This window comes from Schistocerca nitens, chromosome 3 (assembly GCF_023898315.1).
Source record: "Schistocerca nitens isolate TAMUIC-IGC-003100 chromosome 3, iqSchNite1.1, whole genome shotgun sequence".
Taxonomy (NCBI): Eukaryota; Metazoa; Arthropoda; class Insecta; order Orthoptera; family Acrididae; genus Schistocerca; species Schistocerca nitens.
Genome location: NC_064616.1, coordinates 741,111,251 through 741,129,272, shown reverse-complemented (window position 1 = coordinate 741,129,272; position 18,022 = coordinate 741,111,251). Strand labels below are relative to the sequence as shown.

At 43.5% G+C, this 18,022-nt stretch overlaps 1 protein-coding gene and 1 pseudogene across 1 annotated transcript in view; one reads left to right on the top strand and one right to left on the bottom strand.

The window, feature by feature from the left end:
• The window catches only part of LOC126248717 (dedicator of cytokinesis protein 3), a 1,129,652-nt gene that overhangs the window by 426,027 nt on the left and 685,603 nt on the right, over nucleotides 1–18,022 (bottom strand). The window lies entirely within an intron of this gene.
• Nucleotides 3,695–3,812, top strand: LOC126250070 (5S ribosomal RNA; annotated as a pseudogene).

The window sequence follows — 18,022 nt, the reverse complement described above, 5'->3', positions numbered from 1 at the left end:
GGTCGTTGGTTATGTCAAGGCGCTCAGTGGCCTGTTGTCAGCGTCGTCGCTGACTATCCACCTGAGCCTCTGTTAATGCTCACGGAGCATTGTCTCTCAAGCAAAACTGCTGTGGCAGTAACACCTACATCACAGAGTGTGTACGCAGCAATGAGTCATTACCGAGAATCATAACAAAGGGAGCGTTCAGTTCCAAGGACTCAACGGTTGGACGAATCTCAAGTTCGCCAGCAGGAACGAGAGATTGTAAACTGTGGCAGTTTTTTTTATGTAAAAAGTGACTGTCGAGCAGACGGTCTGCCACCGTGCAAAGACCTTGTAAAAAATAACTAGACTCACTGATGGCGCTGCAGTCGCGGGATAATTTGAACCTTCGGCTGGACGCCATTATAGTGGTTGTAGTCTGATGTGTTGTGTAGTATTGTTGTTTATGAAGACCCAGATTCAACGTTGTATATTTGTTGGGGCGTACATACAGTATTTGTTACTCGTAATTCTACTGTCTGTACGTTCCAATCAAAAGAAGTACAATGGTGAGGAGTTGTGCAGCGATTAATTGTACAAATAAATTCGAGAAAGGAACGAATATTACATTTCACAGGTATGTGAATATTTTAAGTTGTTTTGTATGTCAGTGCACTTAATAAATGTTTTTGTAACACGGTATTAGCATAATGTCTGTGCATCTATTTACAGGTTTCGTTTCTCAAAACCACAGCTGTTACAAAAATGGTTACACGCTGTCAGGAGGCAAGATTTCCGACCGACAGAATACCATTTTATATGTTCTGATCATTTTGAAGAAAATTGGCTGATCGGTAGTGTTTTCATGGTCTAGATTAGGTTGAAACTTGATAATTTGGTCTTGAGTTGCCAAAGCACTATCATATAAAACGCGCTTCTCGTCATAAAATCTAAAGCAAGGTAGAGTCAGAAAATATCTATTAATATAGTGGGCAAATCTTCGAGATTTTGATGCATTTTGCGTACATCTATCGTAAATGAACTACGAAAAATGCTAGGGGTCCAGGACATAACTTTTAGCTACGGCAGATTCCATGTAGTACGTAAGATAAATTCATAAACAGTGACTAGCTGCTGTTTGTTCGTAAATTAAAAAGTATATTGTAGTAAAGTATTTAAATGAGGCATTATGTTTGTGACCTAACTCAAGGGAAGGCATTTTATAACCAAAAGCGATGTATAAACATTCGAACTCCGCGCGTCAGCTTACCACTCTAATGGCCGCCGCCCAGCTATTCAATTTGTCCGCTCTTCACAGTCGACCACTCGTGCGGTTGTGGGGGCCTGGCCACCGTGCTCTAAATGAATCGCATTGTAAATAGGGGGCTTCACTCAAAATGTATATCATCCCTGGTCTTTACGTGGTCTCTCGATTCATTAGGTTAAATTTGCAGGGCAATGAAATATGGAAGCGTTTACTTATGGTTGCGATGAGATGCTTTTTTGTTCCGTCTGGTTACGATAAAGTTTAATAAGATGAGGCGAGTGGCTTATCTAGGGCAAACTTGTCAGGAAAAAGCACCTGTTACTGGTTGTGTTCAGTGCACAGCACATCCTTACATCCTTGGGAAACCGACAGTTTGCGAAGATCGATCTTGACAAAGGACGCACATAATCAAGCGAATGAAATTATGCCAAAACATGGAAACTACATTTATCTTCTACGATATAAGAAAGAATAATGTCCTCTCTCAAAACACTGACGAAAATAGCAAATTTTGAAATGAACAAGAGAACAAAATAATGCCAAAGACGCTGACGGTAACTGCCTGAACATATACTGATGAGCCAAAACATTATCACCGCCTGCTAAATAGCGTGTTGGTCCACCTTTGTAACACAGTACAGCAGCGATCCTTTGTGGCATGGATTAGCAAAGTCTTTAGTAGGTTTCCGGACGTATGTGAAACCAAACGTCTACACACAGGTAATGCAGTTCCCGTAAATTATGGGACGGTCGTTTGAGGGTGCTGAGTTGATACACGATAGTGTCGCAGATGTGCCCTATTGGATTCAGATTAGGTGAATTTAGTGGCCAAGGCATTAATTTGAGTTCACTATCATATTCCTCGAAACAGTGTAGCAGATTCTGGCCTTGTGACACGGAAAGTTATTCTGCAGGAAGATGCCATCGCCGTCGGGGAAGACATCAAACACGAAGGGATGCAGATGGTCCGCAGTAACGGTCATGTAGTCCACAGCTGCTATTGTGCCTTCGATTACATGCACAGTTCCCGTGGAAACCCAGGTGAATGTCTCCAACAGCATAAAACTGCATGTTCAGAGCAGCCGTTCTCTTGAATGACGGCGTATCCAGACACCGGTGTAACAAGAAATGTGATCATCCGTTGAGGTGACATGTTCCCGTTGATCCACGGCCCAGTTCCGATGACTTGTGGTTTCGCCGTCCTTCAACCACTTTCAATAGGTGTTCACGACAGTTTCGCCGTATCCGAGGTGCTCGCTCCCAGGTGCCATACCATTACAGTATGTCATCACAAGTTGCGATTTTTGAAAACTTGTGATAAAACTTATAATGAGAAATTATTTTTTCCAAAATACTGACTGAAATTCAGGATTTTAAAACATAATTTCTTATAATAAAAATAATAAAAACACAAAGTTTATTACAAACAGCAGGTGCTCCCATCTGTTCCCGTAGCAATATCACTTTGCTCAGTAATTCTGCTCGATACATATCGGCGGAAACTGGTATTCCTCGTGACTGTGACGTCATGTTTTCAGCTGTTGCCAACAACAACGTTCAGACAGTAGCACTGTAGCTGCTCGGTGAAAGTGTTGCCCAACTTATCGTAGAATCAGGAAGAACAAATCACGATGTGACATGATGAGACACGGAGTTACATGTTTAGTAAATGCTTTAAAGCCCGCCCGGTTGGCCGTGCGGTCTAACGCACGGCTTCCGGGCGGGAAGGAGCGCCTGGTCCCCGGCACGAATCCGCCCGGCAGATTTGTGTCGAGGTCCGGTGAACCGGCCAGTCTGTGGATGGTTTTTAGGCGGTTTTCCATCTACCTCGGCGAATGCGGGCTGGTTCCCCTTATTCCGCCTCAGTTACACTACGTTGGCGATCGCTGCACAAACAAGTTCTCCACGTACGCGTACACCACCATTACTCTACCACGCAAACATAGGGATTACACTCGTCTGGTGTGAGGCGTTCCCTGGGTGGGGGTGGGGGTGGGGGGGGGGGTCCAATGGGGGCCGAACCGCACAATAACCCTGGGTTCGGTGTGGGACGGCGGAGGGGTGAAGTGGACTGCGGTAGTCGTCGTGGGATTGTGGACCAATGCGGCTGAGGCGGGGACGGAGCCTCTCCGTTGTTTCTAGGTCCCCGGTTAACATACAATACAATACATACAAATGCTTTAAATGTCATTTGTCTTCTACTGATCGAGCCGTATTAGAACTGGATTGATTTAAATTCATATTCATTACTAAAATAAGAAACACATTTTCTCACGAACGTCCCTGTAATACGAAAGAAGCTCAACTTATCTTGAGTACACTGTAGACCTCTGAGGTTGCTCGCAGTCGTAAACGAAATATAGTCGACATGTAGGTTACCGACATGTTCCGATCAGAACTAAGGAACGAAGCTCAACATTTGTAGTTACGTTGCGATTTAATACACGTGTAGTGTACTATTTGGGCAACAGCCTTGCCGCAGTGGATACACCGGTTCCCGTGAGATCACCGAAGTTAAGCGCTGTCGGGCGTGGTCGGCACTTGGATGGGTGACCATCCAGGCCGCCATGCGCTGTTGCCATTTTTCGGGGTGCACTCAGCCTCGTGATGCCAATTGAGGAGCTACGGTGTGCTGACCCCACGCCCCTCCTATCCGCATCCTCCACTAAGGATGACACGGCGGTCGGATGGTCCCGGAAGGCCACTCGTGGCCTGAAGACGGAGTGAGTAGTGTACTGTTTTAAATCTCCGGTGCTGGGTTGTTCCAGTGAGTTAAAAAAAAAAGGACATCCTGAAACCTGTGCGGTGCCTGAACGCCGTTCCGGCACGTTCTGTCCGAAATTAACCCCTGAGGGCGAGCCAAATGAAAACGAGACAAATGGAGAAAAGTAAGTAAACTTTCATTACTTCAAAAGTAATCTCCTTAACTGTTAATACAATTATCCTACAACGAGAAAAGATAGTTACTGCCTTCATGGAAAAATGTTGGCGGTTGCCTACGGTACAATGACTGTATCCAAGTATGCTCCTCTTCATCCGAAACAAATTGACGGCGACGAATGTCTTTCTTCACGGCTCCAAAAATTCGTAAATTGGAGGGGGAGATGTCTGGGCTGTATGGAGGGTGTTTATGGGCTTCCCAGCGAAACTTCTGCAGCTTAATCGAAACAACCTTGGCAACATGTGAGTGGGCGCTGCAAAGCCCTTACACATCCTCCATACAGTCCCTCTCTCTCCCCATGCGATTTCCGTACTTTGGAACCATGAAAGAAGACATTCGTGGCCGTCGATTTGCCTCGGACGAAGAGGTTCAGTCCTGGGTGCAATAATAGATCCATAGGCAACCGCAAACATGTTTCTATGAAGGCACTGACCGCCTTGTCTAACAGTGCGATAAATGTATTAACAGTCAAGCCGATTACTTTTGAAATACTAAACAGTTTACCTACTTTTTCCATCAGTCTCATTTTCATTTGACTGCCCCTTAAACTTTTCTTACGATGTCAGGTGCCCGTAACGCCAACACGTGACATGCAATTTCGCGGTAGGCAGTGCTCACAATGTTTTGGCTCACCAGTGTAAATTACGTAACAAAAATTACAAAATTAAATTCCTACTCTCAGTACATTGGGGCGAAGTTCAGACAAAACAAACAATCCCCAAACTCTTACAATGCGTTATCCCGATGTCGGGTTGGCTCTTGTAAGAACACATGACATGTTTACTAAGAAGTGTCGCATTGTTTTATGACTTTTGTCGCTGACAGTACCTTGATGGTATTTTGCGGCAGGGCGTCCGAAACAGTCAATGTACCGAAATCGGAACACAATTCACAAAGATACGACAAGGGTAATAGAGAAGCAGCCTCTTCTGAACCTGAAAGAAAATCATACATAATTCCTCTAGATACTGTTCGGCCCCACACGTTGCTTCTAAGCCGTTACTAAATAACTGCTTATAGGTTGAAGGTGGATGACTGCGGCGAAAAAAAAGAGTTTAAAAGCTTGTTGCTGCAAGAGTAGTAATCGCCCAATAATAAGAAGCGTATTACAGATTTTACACAGAAGCTGATTTTTAGGTCAGTTCGATAAATATCAGTAGTCAGCAGTATTCCGTCCTAAATGACAGCATCTAACCTCTTACGAAATAATTATCTTACTAATATAAAGTACACAGACGGACACTTTACATGTTTCTAATCCCTTCCGTCATACTCCACGTGTTGTACATTACCTTGCATCTTTTTCTGCCCTATCAGACACGCCAAAAACCGAGTTTAAGCACTAGATTGTATGTCACACTGAATAGTGGTAGATAGATTCTGTCCTCAGAACGATTTGGAATCGAAAACCGGATAACTTTTACTATTTATCTTGGCATCGGTGAACTACAAGGTCCGCCCAAGAAGTTCAGATAAGGATTTTATTCCAGGGGTATAAGTGACGCCAGCGCAGTAACTATGGTGTCAGTCCGAATTAACAACTGGAAACAACAGGTGTGCATTGCAGTAGACAGTTGTGAGTAGGATGTGTTAAGTAGTGGACGTGCGGCCGTAATATGTCAACATTGTTCCAACACAAATCACAATGGAGGGACATCTCTACATTAAGTGTTCAACGAATTTTCCAGACCGCTTTGAAAAAGAGAAAAGTGTGAGCAAAGTTTTTCCCTCACAAATTGTCTCCCGAACAAAACGACGCCATGCGGCATCCTGCGGCGACCTGACTGAAATGCAAAACGCAGACAATTCTTTCTCGGCAAAAAATGGCCAAAATCGTCACGCGTGACGAGACTTGGTGTTATAAGTATGGACCTACCACAAATCGACAAATGCAGAAATTCACAGGAAGGTTCAACGCTTTGACGACATAACTGACATTCAAGCCGATGTGATGTGTGACTTGCACAACATCAAATGGTTCAAATGGCTCTGAGCACTATGGGACTCAACTGCTGTGGTCATCAGTCCCCTAGAACTTAGAACTACTTAAACCTAACTAACCTAAGGACATCACACACATCCATGCCCGAGGCAGGATTCGAACCTGCGACGGCAGCAGTCGCACGGTTCCGGACTGCGTGCCTAGAACCGCGAGACCACCGCGGCCGGCTGCACAACATCCAGAAGGACTTTTCTCACAGTTTCACATGGTTGTAGGAACGTTCTGTCCGTTGTGCTCAGGTGGAGGGAGACACATGTAAAACACCTGACTCTTTAAAACCACTATCTTAACTTTTCTCTATTTTTCATTAATCCAGTCTCGAAACTTTTAGGTCGGACTGGGAATATTAATTTCTTCCTCGCGTCTAGCCAGAGCATTACACCCTGTATTTGTTAATAGCTGAATATGAGCAGAAATTTCAAAATATCTAACGTCCTAACGTATAGTATCTAAAAAAAAAATATAAAATCACCACCATCACCCAAAATTCTGCAAATAACGTCGAATCTACAGTTTGATAATTAGAGATCGAGTGCTACAAAGTTGTAGGAAGCAGGGTCCAAACAATTGCCCATAGACCACAGCAGCATTTGCCTGAGGTTTACCAAGATCCCTTAAACCTAAATCAGGATAGCTGGAGGTTGACATTTGTCCAAAGTGACAACAGAAAATTTGTGCCGGGAACTGAACTAGAAACTCGACTTCCTACTTTTCGCTAGCAGTCGCGTTATCCAAGTAAACATCCAACCTCGACACAATTCTCGTTGCCCCTCGATGTCTCCCCCCCCCCCCTTCCCCCATAACTTATCTGCCTAGCACTTGTCTATATTGTTAAGCAATATATCTAACGGCTTCCAGAACTAAACGCCGCCCGAACAGGCCATGAAGGCGCCACTGGATGCGGATATAGAGGGGCATGTGGTCAGCACACCGCTCTCCCGGCCGTATGTCAGTTTACGACAATTTGCCTCACAAGGGCTGACTGTACCCCGTGTGGCGTCAGCACTCGGCAGACCGGATGGTACACTATGTGATCAAAAGTATCCGGACACACCCAAAAACATACGTTTTTCACATTAGGTGCATTGTGCTGCCACCTACTGCTAGGTACTCCAATCAGCGACCTCACAGGGGAACCTCCCCATCACACCCCCCTCAGATTTAGTTATAAGCTGGCACAGTGGATAGGCCTTGAAAAACTGAACACAGATCGATCGAGAAAACAGGAGGAAGTTGTGTGGAACTATGAAATAATAAGCAAAATATACAAACTGAGTAGTCCATGCGTAAGATATGCAACATCACGGATAGCCCGAGCTCAAGAGCACCGTGGTCCCGTGGTTAGCGTGAGCAGCTGCGGAACGAGAGGTCCTTGGTTCAAGCCTTCCCTCGAGTGAAAAGTTTACTCTCTTTATTTTCGCAAAGTTACGATCTGTCCGTTCGTTCATTGACGTCTCTGTTCACTGTAATAAATTTAGTGTCTGTGTTTTGCGACCGCACCGCAAAACCGTGCGATTAGTAGACGAAAATACGTGCCTCTCTAATGGGAACCGAAAACATTTGATCGCAAGGTCATAGGTCAACCGATTCCTCCACAGAAAAACACGTCTGATATATTCTATACGACACTGGCGACGGCATGTGCGTCATGTGACAGGAATGTGTTGTCGACCCACCTAACTTGTACACTTCGCGAATGGGTAAAAAGATTCTTCTACCTTGCCCGATTTTGTCACATGAACTGCAACAAATGAATGCAACAGTTTCACAATCGCACAGTTTTCCCTGCGCTCTGTCAAAACATGTTTTTAACGTTTTCAAATTTTTCCGTTTAGGTGTAGCGTCCCCATACTACGGCGCAGTTACCTCGCATGGGACGGACGGATAATAATGGTCTGAAAATAAAAAATTAAACTTTTCACTCGAGGGAAGACTTGAACCAAGGACCTCTCGCTCCGCAGCTGATCACGCTAACCACGGGACCACGGCGCTCCTTGGCTCACATTATCCTTGATGTTGCTTATCTTCCGCATGGACTACTCAGTTTTTATAATTTGCTTATTTTTTTCATAATTCCACACAACTTCTTCCTGTTTTCTCGATTGATCTGTGTTCAGTTTTTCAAGGCCTATCCACTGTGTTAGCTTATAACTAAATCTGAGGGGGGTGCGATGGGGAGGTTCCCTTGTCAGTAGTCATTAGACATCATGAGAGAGCAGAATGGGGCACACCGCGGAACTCACGGAATTCTAACGTGGTCCGGTGATTGGCTGTCACTTGGGTCATACGTCTGTACGCGATATTACCACATTTCTAAACATCTGCCTCATGTATCGTTATATACAAATGCTTTATAAATGTTTATGTACGTTCAGGTATGTGGTACTGTACTAATAGTAATATATATAGTGTAACTCATGTAAGCCCTCCCTCAAACCTGTCATGTTATATCTTCACAGATCCGATGACAGCACCTTTAGTGTGTTGAAACCGGTCATCCAGTAAACAGTATTTAAGTGATCTTGGCTTTTGAATTATTTCCTCCAAGTATTCCCATTTGAGCTCCTGAAACATCTCCGTGATACTTACGTGTTGTTAGAACCTTCTGGTAACAAATTTAGCAGCCCGTCTCTGCATTGCTTCGATGTCTTCGTTCAATCCGAGCTGGAGCAGATCCCAAACACTCGAACAGTAATCAAGAATGGGTAGCACTAGTGTCCTATATGCTGTCTCCTTTACAGATGAACTACACTTTTCCTAAATTCTCCCAATAATCCGGCCGCTGTAGCGGAACGGTTGTAGGCGATTCAGTCCGGAACCGCCCTGCTGCTACGGTCGCATGCCTTGGGCATGGATGTGTGTGATGTCCTTAGGTTAGTTAGGTTTAAGTAGTTCTAAGTTCTAGGGGACTGATGACCTCAGATGTTAAGTCCCATAGCGCTTAGAGCCATTTGAACCATTTCTCCCAACAAACCGAAGTCGATCATTCGCCTTCCCTGCTACAGTCCTTACACGCTCCATCCGTTTCATATCGCTATGCAACGTTGCGCCTAGATACTTTATCGCCGTGACTGTCAAACAGCAAACTAATAATCCTGTACTTGTTTTTGCGAATAATCCTGTATTCGAACATTATGGGTTTGTTTTTGCTACTCATCTGCATTAACTTGCATTTTTCTACATTTAGAGCTAGCTGCCATTCATCATACCAAGTAGAAATTTTTTCTAAATCCAAAGCTTTAATCATTTTCTAATTTTCACTTCCGTATGAACCAGATGTCGCACAATACTGCTCAATAGTCATCTAGATTCATAAAATCCCACACTGCAGACCGTCTATCCTCGGCCAGTTGCTCGCATCGTGTCCAAAACTTTACAACAAAAGCTACGGTCTCGACAGATGCATTGCTCACTGCGACGCATCCGCGCCACAGGATGCTATTTAATAACAACCAGATCTGGTGTACCAGAGGAGGGTGTGCTCCTGACGCAGGCTGAGTGAGATAACTCAGTCCTCAAGACAGCTGATCCGTGGTTGATAGAAGTGGTGTTCAAATCTCCATCTGATTTTCCTAATTTACGTTGTCAATGTTCTCGTTAAGTCACTCAAAGCGGAAGTCGTGACCTTTCTGAAAGAAAGGTCTGCAAACTGTAATCTTGCTTATATCCTTCTGGCGTATGAAGCACGACCAGGAGTGGTGGAAATTACCTTCCGCCCCCCCTCCTCCCACAATAAATGAGCAGACTGGTTGCTCTGAAGCGTTACAGATGGTGCAGAACTGATACCGTCCACCTGACTCACGACAGTGAGGCGATGTATGTGTCACTCAGCTGTAATGAATGAGTGCAGGAAGATGGATCGACGTGGAGATGTGACAGAATGGCAGGAAGCGGCTATCGTGTATGGATGTGCCCATGAGCTCACAGTGAATGAAGTTGTCCGATTTCTTGTTGTATCAACGTGTTTGCAAAGAGTCGTGTACAGCTCGCAGTCATGTGACGCGCTGTTAAGAACAGCGGTTGTAAACAGATCCTAACCGACATGGACCAGAGACGAAAGTCACGCCTTCTCAGTCACAAACGATTTCAAGCCAGACAGGCACTGCTGCTCTCAGTGAATGAAGATCCATCTCAACCAGTTTCCGAGTGAACATTGTGGACAGAACTCTATGCCTGAGGATATTTTTGTTCCGTCGTTACACCTGGTACGAAATACGTGTTTTTCTCACCAGACGCGTTTCGCCTTATTGAAGTAAAGCATCAGCAGTGGTCTGTAATTAAAGGTATTTACAATTTGATTTATTTTCTAGATCGAAAAACATTTCGTTAAAAATTGTTGGTTTTTACTGATAGTAATTTCTGGTTTGGCCTACATCAGGAAATATCGTCTGGTAGAATGTTTTTGGTTTCTTCCTTTGTTAGGCACTGATTTTGTGGTCTAATTTTACGCTACTTTGCAGAACTACGCGTCTTTTACGTTTAACAAAAAATGGTTCAAATGGCTCTGAGCACTATGGGACTAAACATCTATGGTCATCAGTCCCATAGAACTTAGAACTACTTAAACCTAACTAACCTAAGGATATCACACAATACCCAGCCATCACGAGGCAGAGAAAATCCCTGACCCCGCCGGGAATCGAACCCGGGAACCCGGGCGCGGGAAGCGAGAACGCTACCGCACGACCACGAGCTGCGGACTTACGTTTAACACGGCACAATTTCGTACACCACTCTTCACTGTTTGTTTGTATACTTCCAAGTGTCTGTTTTGTTTATTAGTGTCGTTAAAATTGCGACTAGTTTTTCTTTGACCTATATTTCTTTTCTTTCTTTGTAGTTCACTATATGTGTCATTGTATTTTATTATGTTTCTATGTATTTATATAGTGTGTAAGAGAAATGAAGAAATAGTGATGGAGTTTTAATTTTTTGTGGTGAGTAGCTGGGGGAGGGAGAACCAATGATGCATGGACACAAGTGCATAGGAGTGTGATGAAGAGTGAGTTGGAGGGAAAAGTTGAGGAGCAAGAAGTAAAATGAAATGGGGGAAGGGGGGGGAGATTGAGTGAGTGAGTGAGTGAGTGAGAGAGAGAGAGAGAGAGAGAGAGAGTGGGTTTTTTAAGTTAGAGAATTCCCTCCCTAGGCCCGATAAGACGCCTCCTGAGATAACAATATTAATGTGCTAATAGTAAACTGCAGGAGCGTCTATAGAAAGGTCCTAGAAGTGCTCTCGTTAGTAAACGGTCACAATGCCCACATAGTACTAGGGACAGAAAGCTGGCTGAAACCAGGTGTGAACAGTAATGAAATTCTAAACTCAGATTGGAATGTATACCGCAGAGACAGGCTGGACAGTGAAGGGTTCAAAATGGTTCAAATGGCTCTGAGCACTATGGGACTCAACTGCTGTGGTCATAAGTCCCCTAGAACTTAGAACTACTTAAACCTAACTAACCTAAGGACAGCACACAACACCCAGCCATCACGAGGCAGAGAAAATCCCTGACCCCGCCGGGAATCGAACCCGGCAGTGAAGGGGGAGGCGTGTTTATGGCGATAAGAAGTGCAATAGTATCGAAGGAAATTGACGGAGATCCGAAATGTGAAATAATTTGGGTGAAGGTCACGGTTAAAGCAGACTCAGACATGGTAATTGGATGTCTCTATAGGCCCCCTGGTTCAGCAGCTGTTGTGGCTGAGCACCTGAAGGATAATTTGGAAAATATTTCGAGTAGACTTCCCGACCATGTTATAGTCCTGGGTGGAGATTTTAATTTGCCGGATATAGACTGGGAGACTCAAACGTTCATAACGGGTGGCAGGGACAAAGAATCCAGTGAAATTTTTTTAAGTGCTTTATCTGAAAACTACCGTGAGCAGTTAAACAGAGAACCGACTCGTGGCGATAACATATTAGACCTTCTGGTGACAAACAGACCCGAACTGTTTGAAACAGTTAACGCAGAACAGGGAATCAGCGATCATAAAGCGGTTACTGCATCGATGATTTCAGCCGTAAATAGAAATATTAAAAAAGGTGGGAAGATTTTTCTATTTAGCAAAAGTAACAAAAAGTAGATTTCAAGTACCTGACGGGTCAACACAAAAGTTTTGTCTTAAGTACAGATAGTGATGAGCATCAGTGGACAAAGTTTAAACCATCGTACAATATGCACTAGATGAGTGTGTGCCAAGCAACATCGTTGTTGTTGTTGTTGTTGTTGTTGTTGTGGTCTTCAGTCCTGAGACTGGTTTGATGCAGCTCTCCATGCTACTCTATCCTGTGCAAGCTGCTTCATCTCCCAGTAACTACTGCAACCTAAATCCTTCTGAATCTGCTTAGTGTATTCAACTCTTGGTCTCCCTCTACGATTTTTACCCTCCACGCTGCCCTCCAATACTAAATTGGTGATCCCTTGATGCCTCAGAACATGTCCTACCAACCGACCCCTTCTACTAGTCAAGTTGTGCCACAAATTTCTCTTCTCCCCAATTCTATTCAATACCTCCTCATTAGTTATGTGATCTACGCATCTAATCTTCAGCATTCTTCTGTAGCACCACATTTCAAAAGCTTCTATTCTCTTCTTGTCCAAACTATTTATCGTCCATGTTTCACTACCATACATGGCTACACTCCATACAAATACTTTCAGAAACGACTTCCTGACATTTAAATCTATACTCGATGTTAACAAATTTCTCTTCTTCAGAAACGCTTTCCTTCCCATTGCCAGCCTACATTTTATATCCTCTCTACTTCGACCATCATCAGTTATTTTACTCCCCAAACAGCAAAACTCCTTTACTACTTTAAGTGTCTCATTTCTAAACCTGATTCCCTCAGCATCAATTACAATGTCATCGGCGAACCTCAAAGTTTTTATTTCTTCTCCATGGATTTTAATACCTACTCCGAACTTTTCTTTCGTTTCCTTTACTGCTTGCTCAATATACAGATTGAATAGCACCGGGGAGAGGCTACAACCCTGTCTCACTCCCTTCCCAATCACTGCTTCCCTTTCATGTCCCTCGACTCTTATAACTGCCATCTGGTTTCTGTACAAGTTGTAAATAGCCTTTCGCTCCCTGTATTTTACCCCTGCCACCTTCAGAATTTGAAAGAGAGTATTCCAGTCAACATTGTCAAAAGCTTTCTCTAAGTCTACAAATGCTAGAAACGTAGGTTTGCCTTTCCTTAATCTAGCTTCTAAGATAAGTCGTAGGGTCAATATTGCCTCACGTGTTCCTATATTTCTACGGAATCCAAACTGATCTTCCCTGAGGTCGGCTTCTACTAGTTTTTCCATTCGTCTGTAAAGAATTCGTGTTAATATTTTGCAGCCTTGACTTATTAAACTGATAGTTCGGTAATTTTCACATCTGTCGACACCTGCTTCCTTTGGGATTGGAATTATTATATTCTTCTTGAAGTCTGAGGGTATTTCGCCGGTCTCATATATCTTGGTCACCAGATGGTAGAGTTTTGTCAGGACTGGCTCTCCCAAGACCATCAGTAGTTCTAATGGAATGTTGTCTACTCCCGGGGTCCTTGTTTCGACTCAGGTCTCTCAGTGCTCTGTCAAACTCTTCACGCAGTATCACATCTCCCATTTCATCTTCATCTACATCCTCTTCCATTTCCATAATATTGTCCTCAAGTACATCGCCCTTGCATAGACCCTCTATATTCTCCTTCCACCTTTCTGCTTTGCCTTCTTTGCTTAGAACTGGGTTTCCATCCATCTTGATATTCATACAAGTGGCTCTCTTTTCTCCAAAGGTCTCTTTAATTTTCCTGTAGGCAGTATCTATCTTACCCCTGGTGAGACAAGCCTCTACATCCTTACATTTGTCCTCTAGCCATCCCTGCTTAGCCATTTTGCACTTCCTGTCGAACTCATTTTTGAGACTTTTGTATTCCTTTTTGCTTGTTTCATTTACTGCATTTTTATATTTTCTCCTTTGATCAATTAAGTTCAATATTTCTTCTGTTACCCAAGGATTTCTACTAGCCCTCGTCTTTTTACCTACTTTATCCTCTGCTACCTTCACTACTTCATCCCTCAAAGCTACCCATTCTTCTTCTACTGTATTTCTTTCCCCCATTCCTGTCAATTGTTCCCTTATGCTCTCCTTGAAACACTGTACAACCTCTGGTTCTTTCAGTTTATCCAGGTCCCATCTCCTTAAATTCCCACCTTCTTGCAGTTTCTTCAGTTTTAATCTACAGTTCATAACCAATATATTGTGGTCAGAGTCCACATCTGCCCCTGGAAACGTCTTACAATTTAAAACCTGGTTCATAAATCTCTGTCTTGCCATTATATAATCTATCTGAAACCTGTCAGTATCTCCAGGCTTCTTCCATGTATACAACCTTCTTTTATGATTCTTAAGTTGTGCTCTGTGCAAAATTCTACCAGACGGCTTCCTCTTTCATTTCTTTCCCCCAATCCATATTCACCTACTACGTTTCCTTCTATTCCTTTTCCTACTACCGAATTCCAATCACCCATGGCTATTAAATTTTCGTCTCCCTTCACTATCTGAATAATTTCTTTTATTTCATCATACATTTCTTCAATTTCTTCGTCATCTGCAGAGCTAGTTGGCATATAATCTTGTACTACTGTGGTTCGGCGTGGGCTTCGTGTCTATCTTGGCCACAATAATGCGTTCACTATGCTGTTTGTAGTAGCTTACCCGCACTCCTATTTTTTTATTCATTATTAAACCTACTCCTGCATTCCCACGTTTTGATTTTGTATTTATAACCCTGTATTCGCCTGACCAAAAGTCTTGTTCCTCCTGCCACCGAACTTCACTAATTCCCACTATATCTAACTTTAACCTATCCATTTCCCTTTTTAAATTTTCTAACCTACCTGCCCGATTAAGGGATCTGACATTCCACGCTCCGATCCGTAGAACGCCAGTTTTCTTTCTCCTGATAACAACGTCCTCCTGAGTAGTCCCCGCCCGGAGATCCGAATGGGGGAGTATTTTACCTCCGGAATATTTTACCCAAGAGGACGCCATCATCATTTAACCATACAGTAAAGCTGCATGCCCTCGGGAAAAATTACGGCTGTAGTTTCCCCTTGCTTTCAGCCGTTCGCAGTACCAGCACAGCAAGGCCGTTTTGGTTAGTGTTACAAGGCCAGATCAGTCAATCATCCAGACTGTTGCCCCTGCAACTACCGAAAGGGCTGCTGCCCCTCTTCAGGAACCACACGTTTGTCTGGCCTCTCAATAGATACCCCTCCGTTGTGGTTGCACCTACGGTACGGGTATCTGCATCGCTGAGGCAAGCAAGCCTCCCCACCAACGGCAAGGTCCATGGTTCATGGGGGGAGCAAGATCGTAAGAAATGGGAAAGAGCCACCGTGGTACAACCACCGAGTTAGAAAACTGCTGCGGAAGCAAAGGGAACTTCACAGCAAACATAAACATAGCCATAGCCAAAACCTTGCAGACAAACAAAAATTGCGCGAAGCGAAATGTAATGTGAGAAGGGCCATGCGAGAGGCGTTCAATGAATTCGAAAGTAAAGTTCTATGTACTGACTTGGCAGAAAATCCTAAGAAATTTTGGTCTTATGTCAAAGTGGTAGGTGGATCGAAACAAAATGTCCAGACACTCTGTGACCAAAATGGTACTGAAACAGAGGATGACAGACTAAACGCCGAAATACTAAACGTCTTTTTCCAAAGCTGTTTCAGAGAAAAAGACTACATTGTAGTTCCTTCTCTAGACTGTCGCACAGATGACAAAATGGTAGATATCGAAATAGACGATAGAGGGATAGAGAAACAATTAAAATCGCTCAAAAGAGGAAAGGCCGCTGGACCTGATGGGATACCAGTTCAGTTTTACACAGAGTACGCGAAGGAACTTGCCCCCCTTCTTGCAGCGGTGTACCGTAGGTCTCTAGAAGAGCGTAGCATTCCAAAGGATTGGGAAAGGGCACAGGTCATCCCCGTTTTCAAGAAGGGACGTCGAACAGATGTGCAGAACTATAGACCTATATCTCTAACGTCGATCAGTTGTAGAATTTTGGAACACGTATTATGTTCGAGTATAATGACTTTTCTGGAAACTGAATATCTACTCTGTAGGAATCAGTATGGGTTTCGAAAAAGACGATCGTGTGAAACGCAGCTCGCGCTATTCGTCCACGAGACTCAGAGGGCCATAGACACGGGTTCCCAGGTAGATGCTGTGTTTCTTGACTTCCGCAAGGCGTTTGATACAGTTCCCCACAGTCGTTTAATGAACAAAGTAATAGCATATGGACTATCAGACCAATTGTGTGATTGGATTGAAGAGTTCCTACATAGCAGAACGCAGCATGTCATTCTTAATTGAGAGAAGTCTTCCGAAGTAAGAGTGATTTCAGGTGTGCTGCAGGGGAGTGTCGGACCGTTGCTGTTCACAATTTACAAAAATGACCTTGTGGATGACATCGGAAGTTCACTGAGGCTTTTTGCGGATGATGCTGTAGTATATCGAGAGGTTGTAACAATGGAAAATTGTACCTAAGTATATTAATGTACCGATTAAATAATTATTAGGCAGAGATTTAGGAACCAGATTATAAATTGTGAGACATTCCCAGGGGCGGATGTGGACTCTGACCACAATTTATTAGTTATGAACTGCAGATTAAAACCGAAGAAACTGCAAAAAGATGGGAATTTAAGGAGATGGGACTTGGATAAACTGAAAGAAGCAGAGGCTGAAGAGGGTTTCAGGGGGAGCATTAAGGAACGACTGACAAAAACAGGGGGAAGGAATACAGTAGAAGAAGAGTGGGTAGCTTTCAGAGATGAAATAGTGAAGGCAGCAGCGGATGAAATAGGTAAAAAGACGAGGGCTAGTAGAAACGCATGGCTAACACAAGAGATCTTGAATTTAATCGATGAAGGGAGCAAATATAAAAATGAAATAAATGAAGCAGGCGAAATCGAATACAAACGTCTAAAAAATGAGATCGACAGGAAGTGCAAAATGGCTAAGCAGGAATGGCTACAGGAGGAAAATTACGACACGTTTGGAGAAAAGAGAACCACCTGTATGAATATCAATAGCTCAGATGGAAAACCAACCATAAGCAAAGAAAGGAAAGCAAAAAGGTGGAAGGAGTACACAGAGCGTCTACACAAGGAAGATGTACTTGATGGCAATATTATGGAGATGGAAGAGGACGTAGAAGAAGATGAGAAGGGAGATATGATACTGCGTGAAAAAATTGAGAAAGCGCTGAAAGACATAAGTCGAAACAAGGCCACGGGAGCAGACAACATTCCGTTAGAGGGTCGGCCATGACAAAACTCTACCATCTGGTGAACAAGATGTATGAGACGGGCGAAATACCCTCAGACTTCAAGAAGAATATAATAATTCCAATCCCAAAAAAGGCAGGTGTTGACAGATGTGAAAATTACTGAACTATCAGTTTAATAAGTCACAGCTGCAAAATACTAACACGAATCCTTTACAGCACAATGCAAAAACGGGGAAGATAAGTTTGGGATCCGGGGAAATGTAGGAACACGCGAGCCAATACTGACACTATGACTTTTCTTAGAAGACACGTTAATAAAAGACAAATCTATGTTTATAACATTTGTAGACTTAGAGAAAGCTTTTGACAGTGTTGACTGGAACACTCTCTTTCAAATTCTGAAGGCGGAAGAGGTAAAATACAGGGAGGGAAAGGCTATTTACAATTTGTACAGAAACTAGATGTCAGTTACAAGAGTCGAGGGGCACGAAAAGGAAGCAGTGGTAGAGAAGGTAGTGAGACAGGATTGTAGCATATTCCCGATGTTATTCGATC